Here is an 8,565-nt window from a genome sequence, read left to right as displayed (position 1 = left end):
TAAGTACAACCGTTTCAGAGAGAAGAGCGGCCAATATGACGATCTGGCTTTAAGTCGATTCGATAACAAATGACGAAAACGGACGGATTTCTCAGGTTTTTACAACATATGAACACTTTTCACATTCTCCCGTGCAACTCGGCTGCTAGTCCTCCTTTCATGCAGAATCTTAAGGTCCTAGCTCATGTCCAAGGCACCAAAGCCAGCTAAAAAGTCAATAATCAATACCTAAAACTTGAATTGTACTACTTCTTACTGGCTATTACATCAACTTAGATGCTTAATCTGTGTTCTACTATGGTGCTTTCAGTGTCTCCGCATACCGCAGCACGCGACATAGCTTTGCAGACGATAAGTACAACCGTTTCAGAGAGAAGAGCGGCCAAGTGACGATCTGGCTTTAAGGCGATTCGATAACAAATGAGGAAAACGGACGGATTTCTCAGGTTTTTACTACATATGAACACTTTTCATATTGTCCCATGCAACTCGGCAGCTAGTCCTCTTTTCATGCAGAATCTTAAGGTCCAAGCTCATCTCCAAGGCACCAAAGCCAGCAAAAAAGTCAATAATCGATACCTAAAACTTGAACTGTCCTACTTCTTACTGGCTATTACATCATCTTAGAAGCTTCATATGTGTTCTACTATGGTGGTTTTAGTGTCTCCGCATACCGCAGCATACGACATAGCTTTGCAGACGATAAGTACAACCGTTTCAGAGAGAAGAGCGGCCAATATGACGATCTGGCTTTAAGTCGATTCGATAACAAATGACAAAACGGACGGATTTCTCAGGTTTTTACTACATATGAACACTTTTCACATTCTCCCGTGCAACTCGGCTGCTAGTCCTCCTTTCATGCAGAATCTTAAGGTCCTAGCTCATGTCCAAGGCACCAAAGCCAGCTAAAAAGTCAATAATCGATACCTAAAACTTGAATTGTACTACTTCTTACTGGCTATTACATCAACTTAGATGCTTAATCTGTGTTCTACTATGGTGCTTTCAGTGTCTCCGCATACCGCAGCACGCGACATAGCTTTGCAGACGATAAGTACAACCGTTTCAGAGAGAAGAGCGGCCAAGTGACGATCTGGCTTTAAGGCGATTCGATAACAAATGACGGAAACGGACGGATTTCTCAGGTTTTTACTACATATGAACACTTTTCATATTGTCCCATGCAACTCGGCAGCTAGTCCTCTTTTCATTCAGAATCTTTAAGTCCTAGCTCATGTCCAAGGCACCAAATCCATCTAAGAAGTCGATAATCGATACCTTAAACTTGAATTGTACTACTTCTTACTGGCTATTACATCAAATTAGAAGCTTCATATGTGTTCTACTATGGTGCTTTTAGTGTCTCCGCATACCGCAGCACGCGACATAGCTTTGCAGACGATAAGTACAACCGTTTCAGAGAGAAGAGCGGCCAATGTGACAATCTGGCTTTAAGTCGATTCGATAACAAATGACGAAAACGGACGGATTTCTCAGGTTTTTACTACATATGAACACTTCTCAAATTCTCCCGTGCAACTCGGCTGCTAGTCCTCCTTTCATGCAGAATCTTAAGGTCCTAGCTCATGTCCAAGGCAACAAATCCATCTAAGAAGTCAATAATCGATACCTTTAACTTGAATTGTACTACTTTTTACTGGCTATTACATCAAATTAGAAGCTTCATCTGTGTTCTACTGTGGTGGTTTTAGTGTCTCCGCCTACCGCAGCATACAACATAGCTTTGCAGACGATAAGTACAACCGTTTCAGAGAGAAGAGCGGCCAATGTGACGATAAGGCTTTAAGTCGATTCGATAACAAATGACGAAAACGGACGGATTTCTCAGGTTGTTACTACATATGAACACATTTCACATTCTCCCGTGCAACTCGGCTACTACTCCTCCTTTCATCCAGAATCTTAAGGTCCAAGCTCATCTCCAAGGTACCAAAGCCAGCAAAAAAGTCATTAATCGATACCTAAAACTTGAACTGTCCTACTTCTTACTGGCTATTACATCATCTTAGAAGCTTCATATGTGTTCTACTATGGTGGTTTTAGTGTCTCCGCATACCGCAGCACGCGACATAGCTTTGCAGACGATAAGTACAACCGTTTCAGAGCGAAGAGCGGCCAATATGACGATCTGGCTTTAAGTCGATTCGATAACAAATGACGAAAACGGACGGATTTCTCAGGTTTTTACTACATATGAACACTTTTCACATTCTCCCGTGCAACTCGACTGCTAGTCCTCCTTTCATGCAGAATCTTAAGGTCCTAGCTTATGTCCAAGGCACCAAAGCCAGCTAAAAAGTCAATAATCGATATCTAAAACTTGAATTGTACTACTTCTTACTGGCTATTACATCAACTTAGATGCTTAATCTGTGTTCTACTATGGTGCTTTCAGTGTCTCCGCATACCGCAGCACGAGACATAGCTTTGCAGACGATAAGTACAACCGTTTCAGAGCGAAGAGCGGCCAATGTGACAATCTGGCTTTAAGTCGATTCGATAACAAATGACGAAAACGGACGGATTTCTCAGGTTTTTACTACATATGAACACTTTTCACATTCTCCCGTGCAACTCGGCTGCTAGTCCTCCTTTCATGCAGAATCTTAAGGTCCTAGCTCATGTCCAAGGCACCAAAGCCAGCTAAAAAGTCAATAATCGATACCTAAAACTTGAATTGTACTACTTCTTACTGGCTATTACATCAACTTAGATGCTTAATCTGTGTTCTACTGTGGTGCTTTCAGTGTCTCCGCATACCGCAGCACGCGACATAGCTTTGCAGACGATAAGTACAACCGTTTCAGAGAGAAGAGCGGCCAAGTGACGATCTGGCTTTAAGGCGATTCGATAACAAATGACGGAAACGGACGGATTTCTCAGGTTTTTACTACATATGAACACTTTTCATATTGTCCCATGCAACTCGGCAGCTAGTCCTCTTTTCATTCAGAATCTTTAAGTCCTAGCTCATGTCCAAGGCACCAAATCCATCTAAGAAGTCGATAATCGATACCTTAAACTTGAATTGTACTACTTCTTACTGGCTATTATATCAAATTAGAAGCTTCATATGTGTTCTACTATGGTGCTTTTAGTGTCTCCGCATACCGCAGCACGCGACATAGCTTTGCAGACGATAAGTACAACCGTTTCAGAGAGAAGAGCGGCCAATGTGACAATCTGGCTTTAAGTCGATTCGATAACAAATGACGAAAACGGACGGATTTCTCAGGTTTTTACTACATATGAACACTTCTCAAATTCTCCCGTGCAACTCGGCTGCTAGTCCTCCTTTCATGCAGAATCTTAAGGTCCTAGCTCATGTCCAAGGCAACAAATCCATCTAAGAAGTCAATAATCGATACCTTTAACTTGAATTTTACTACTTTTTACTGGCTATTACATCAAATTAGAAGCTTCATCTGTGTTCTACTGTGGTGGTTTTAGTGTCTCCGCCTACCGCAGCATACAACATAGCTTTGCAGACGATAAGTACAACCGTTTCAGAGAGAAGAGCGGCCAATGTGACGATAAGGCTTTAAGTCGATTCGATAACAAATGACGAAAACGGACGGATTTCTCAGGTTGTTACTACATATGAACACATTTCACATTCTCCCGTGCAACTCGGCTACTACTCCTCCTTTCATCCAGAATCTTAAGGTCCAAGCTCATCTCCAAGGTACCAAAGCCAGCAAAAAAGTCATTAATCGATACCTAAAACTTGAACTGTCCTACTTCTTACTGGCTATTACATCATCTTAGAAGCTTCATATGTGTTCTACTATGGTGGTTTTAGTGTCTCCGCATACCGCAGCACGCGACATAGCTTTGCAGACGATAAGTACAACCGTTTCAGAGCGAAGAGCGGCCAATGTGACGATCTGGCTTTAAGTCGATTTGATAACAAATGACGAAAACGGACGGATTTCTCAGGTTTTTACTACATATGAACACATTTCACATTCTCCCGTACAACGCGGCTGCTAGTCCTCCTTTCATGCAGAATCTTAAGGTCCTAGCTCATGTCCAAGGCACCAAAGCCAGCTAAAAAGTCAATAATCAATACCTAAAACTTGAATTGTACTACTTCTTACTGGCTTTCACATCAACTTAGAAGCTTCATCTGTGTTGTACTATGGTGCTCTTAGTGTCTCCGCATACCGCAGCACGCGACATACCTTTGAATACGATAAGTACAATCGTTTCAGAGAGAAGAGCGGCCAATGTGACGATCTGGCTTTAAGTCGATTCGATAACAAATGACGAAAAGGGACGGATTTCTCAGGTTTTTACTACGTATGAACACTTTTCACATTGTCCGATGCAACTCGGCTGCTAGTCCTCCTTTCATGCAGAATCTTAAGGTCCTAGCTCATGTCCAAGGCAACAAATCCATCTAAGAAGTCAATAATCGATACCTTTAACTTGAATTGTACTACTTCTTACTGGCTATTACATCAACTTAGAAGCTTCATATGTGTTCTACTATGGTGCTTTTAGTGTCTCCGCATACCGCAGCACGCGACATAGCTTTGCAGACGATAAGTACAACCGTTTCAGAGAGAAGAGCGGCCAATGTGACGATCTGGCTTTAAGTCGATTCGATAACAAATGACGAAAACGGACGGATTTCTCAGGTTTTTACTACATATGAACACTTTACACATTCTCCCGTGCAACTCGGCTGCTAGTCCTCCTGCATGTAAAATCTTAAGTTCCTAGCTCATGTCCAAGGCACCAAACAAGGGTAAAAAGTCAATAACCGATTCCAAAAACTTGAATTGTACTATTTCTTACTGGCTATTACATCATCTTAGAAGCTACATCTGTGTTCTACTATGGTGCTTTTAGTGTCTCCGAATACCGCAGTACCCGACATAGCTTTGCAGACGATAAATACAACCGTTTCAGAGAGCAGAGCGGCCAATGTGACGATTTGGCTTTAAGTCGATTCGATAAAAATGACGAAATCGGACGGATTTCTCAGGTTTTTACTCTATTTGAACACTTTTCACATTCTCCCGTGCTGCTCGGCTGCTTGTCCTCCTTTCATGCAGAATCTTAAGGTCCCAGCTCATGTCCAAGGCACCAAAGCCAGCTAAAAAGTCAATAATCGATACCTAAAACTTGAATTGTACTACTTCTTACTGGCTATTACATCAACTTAGAAGCTTCATCTGTGTTCTACTATGGTGCTTTTAGTGTCTCCGCATAGCGCAGCACGAGACATAGCTTTGCAGACGATAAGTACAACCGTTTCAGAGAGAAGAGCGGCCAATGTGACAATCTGGCTTTAAGTCGATTCGATAACAAATGACGAAAACGGACGGATTTCTCAGGTTTTTACTACATATAAACACTTTTCACATTCTCCTGTGTAACTCGGCTGCTAGTCCTCCTTTCATGCAGAATCTTAAGGTCCTAGCTCATGTCCAAGGCTCCAAGGCCTGCTAAAAAGTCAATAATCGATACCTAAAACTTGAATTCTACTACTTCTTCCTTTGTATTACATCAACTTAGAAGCTTCATCTGTGTTCTACTATGGTGCTTTTAGTGTCTCCGCATACCGCAGCACGCGACATAGCTCTGCACACGATAAGTACAACCGTTTCAGAGAGAAGAGCGGCCAATGTGACGATCTGGCTTTATGTCGTTTCGATAACAAATGACGAAAACGGACGGATTTCTCAGGTTTTTACTACATATGAACACTTTACACATTCTTCCGTGCAACTCGGCTGATAGTCCTCCTGCATGTAAAATCTTAAGTTCCTAGCTCATGTCCAAGGCACCAAACAAGGGTAAAAAGTCAATAACCGATTCCTAAAACTTGAATTGTACTATTTCTTACTGGCTATTACATCATCTTAGAAGCTACATCTGTGTTCTACTATGGTGCTTTTAGTGTCTCCGAATACCGCCGTTCGCGACATAGCTTTTAGACGATAAGTACAACCGTTTCAGAGAGCAGAGCGGCCAATGTGACGATTTGGCTTTAAGTCGATTCGATAACAAATGACGAAAACGGACGGATTTCTCAGGTTTTTAATCTATTTGAACACTTTTCACATTCTCCCGTGCAACTCGGCTGCTAGTCCTCCTTCTATGCAGAATCTCAAGGTCCTAGCTCATGTCCAAGGCATCAAAGCCGGCTAAAAAGTCAATAATCAATACCTAAAACTTCAATTCTACTACTTCTTACTGGCTATTACATCAAATTAAAAGCTTCATCTGTGTTCTACTGTGGTGATTTTAGTGTCTCCGCCTACCGCAGCATACGACATAGCTTTGCAGACGATAAGTACAACCGGTTCAGAGAGAAGAGTGGCCAATGTGACGATCTGGCTTTAAGTCGATTCTATAACAAATGACGAAAACGGACGGATTTCTCAGGTTTTTACTACATATGAACACTTTTCACATTCTCCCGTGCAACTCGGCTGCTAGTCCTCCTTTCATGCGGAATCTTAAGGTCCTAGCTCATGTCCAAGGCACCAAAGCCAGCTAAAAAGTCAATAATCGATACCTAAAACTTGAATTGTACTACTTCTTACTGGCTATTACATCAACTTAGAAGCTTCATCTGTGTTCTACTATGCTGCTTTTAGTGTCTCCGCATACCGCAGCACGCGACATAGCTTTGAAGACGATAAGTACAACCGTTTCAGAGAGAAGAGCGGCCAATGTGACGATCTGGCTTTAAGTCGATTCGATAACAAATGACGAAAACGGACGGATTTCTCAGGTTTTTACTACATATGAACACTTTTCACATTCTCCCGTGCAACTCGGCTGCTAGTCCTCCTTTCATGCAGAATCTTAAGGTCCTAGCTCATGTCCAAGGCACCAAAGCCAGCTAAAAAGTCAATAATCGATACCTAAAACCTGAATTGGGCTACTTCTTACTGGCTATTACATCATCTTAGAAGCTTCATCTGTGTTCTACTATGGTGCATTTAGTGTCTCCGCATACCGCAGCACGCGACAAAGCTCTCCAGACGATAAGTACAACCGTTTCAGAGAGAAGAGCAGCCAATGTGACGATCTGGCTTTAAGTCGATTTGATAACAAATGACGAAAACGGACGGATTTCTCAGGTTTTTACTACATATAAACACTTTTCACATTCTCCTGTGTAACTCGGCTGCTAGTCCTCCTTTCATGCAGAATCTTAACGTCCTAGCTCATGTCCAAGGCACCAAAGCCAGCTAAAATGTCAATAATCAGTAACTAAAACTTGAATTGTACTACTTCTTACTGGCTATTACATCAACTTGGAAGTGTCATCTGTGTTCTACTATGTTGCTTTTAGTGTCTCTGCATACCGCAGCACGCGACATAGCTCTGCACACGATAAGTACAACGGCTTCAGAGAGAAGAGCGGCCAATGTGACGATCTGGCTTTAAGTCGATTCGATAACAAATGACGAAAACGGACGGATTTCTCAGGTTTTTACTACATATCAACACTTTACACATTCTCCCGTGCAACTCGTCTGCTAGTCCTCCTGCATGTAAAATCTTAAGTTCCTAGCTCACGTCCAAGGCACCAAACAAGGGTAAAAAGTCAATAACCGATTCCTAAAACTTGAATTGTACTATTTCTTACTGGCTATTACATCATCTTAGAAGCTACATCTGTGTTCTACAATGGTGCTTTTAGTGTCTCCGAATACCGCCGTTCGCGACATAGCTTTGCAGACGATAAGTACAACCGTTTAAGAGAGAAGAGCGGCCAATGTGACGATCTGGCTTTAAGTCGATTCGATAACAAATGACGAAAACGGACGGATTTCTCAGGTTTTTACTACATATGAACACTTTTCACATTCTCCCGTGCAACTCGGCTGCTAGTCCTCCTTCTATGCAGAATCTTAAGGTCCTAGCTCATGTCCAAGGCATCAAAGCCAGCTAAAAAGTCAATAATCAATACCTAAAACTTCAATTGTACTACTTCTTACTGGCTATTACATCAAATTAGAAGCTACATCTGTGTTCTACTATGGTGGTTTTAGTGTCTCCGCCTACCGCAGCATACGACATAGCTTTGCAGACGATAAGTGAGACCGTTTCAGAGAGAAGTGTGGCCCATGTGACGATCTGGCTTTAAGTCGATTCGATAACAAATGACGAAAACGGACGGATTTCTCAGGTTTTTACTACATATGAACACTTTTCACATTCTCCCGTGCAACTCGGCTGCTAGTCCTCCTTTCATGCAGAATCTTAAGGTCCTAGCTCATGTCCAAGGCACCAAAGCCAGCTAAAAAGTCAATAATCGATACTTAAAACTTGAATTGTACTACTTCTTACTGGCTATTACATCAACTTAGAAGCTTCATCGGTGTTCTACTATGGTGATTTTAGTGTCTCCGCATACCGCAGCACGCGACATAGCTTTGAAGACGATAGGTACAACCGTTTCAGAGAGAAGAGCGGCCAATGTGACGATCTGGCTTTAAGTCGATTCGATAACAAATGACGAAAACGGACCGATTTCTCTGGTTTTTACTACATATGAACACTTTTCACATT

This window comes from Schistocerca gregaria, unplaced genomic scaffold (genome assembly GCF_023897955.1).
Source record: "Schistocerca gregaria isolate iqSchGreg1 unplaced genomic scaffold, iqSchGreg1.2 ptg000166l, whole genome shotgun sequence".
Lineage (NCBI taxonomy): Eukaryota > Metazoa > Arthropoda > Insecta > Orthoptera > Acrididae > Schistocerca > Schistocerca gregaria.
This window is presented reverse-complemented; position numbering follows the sequence as displayed.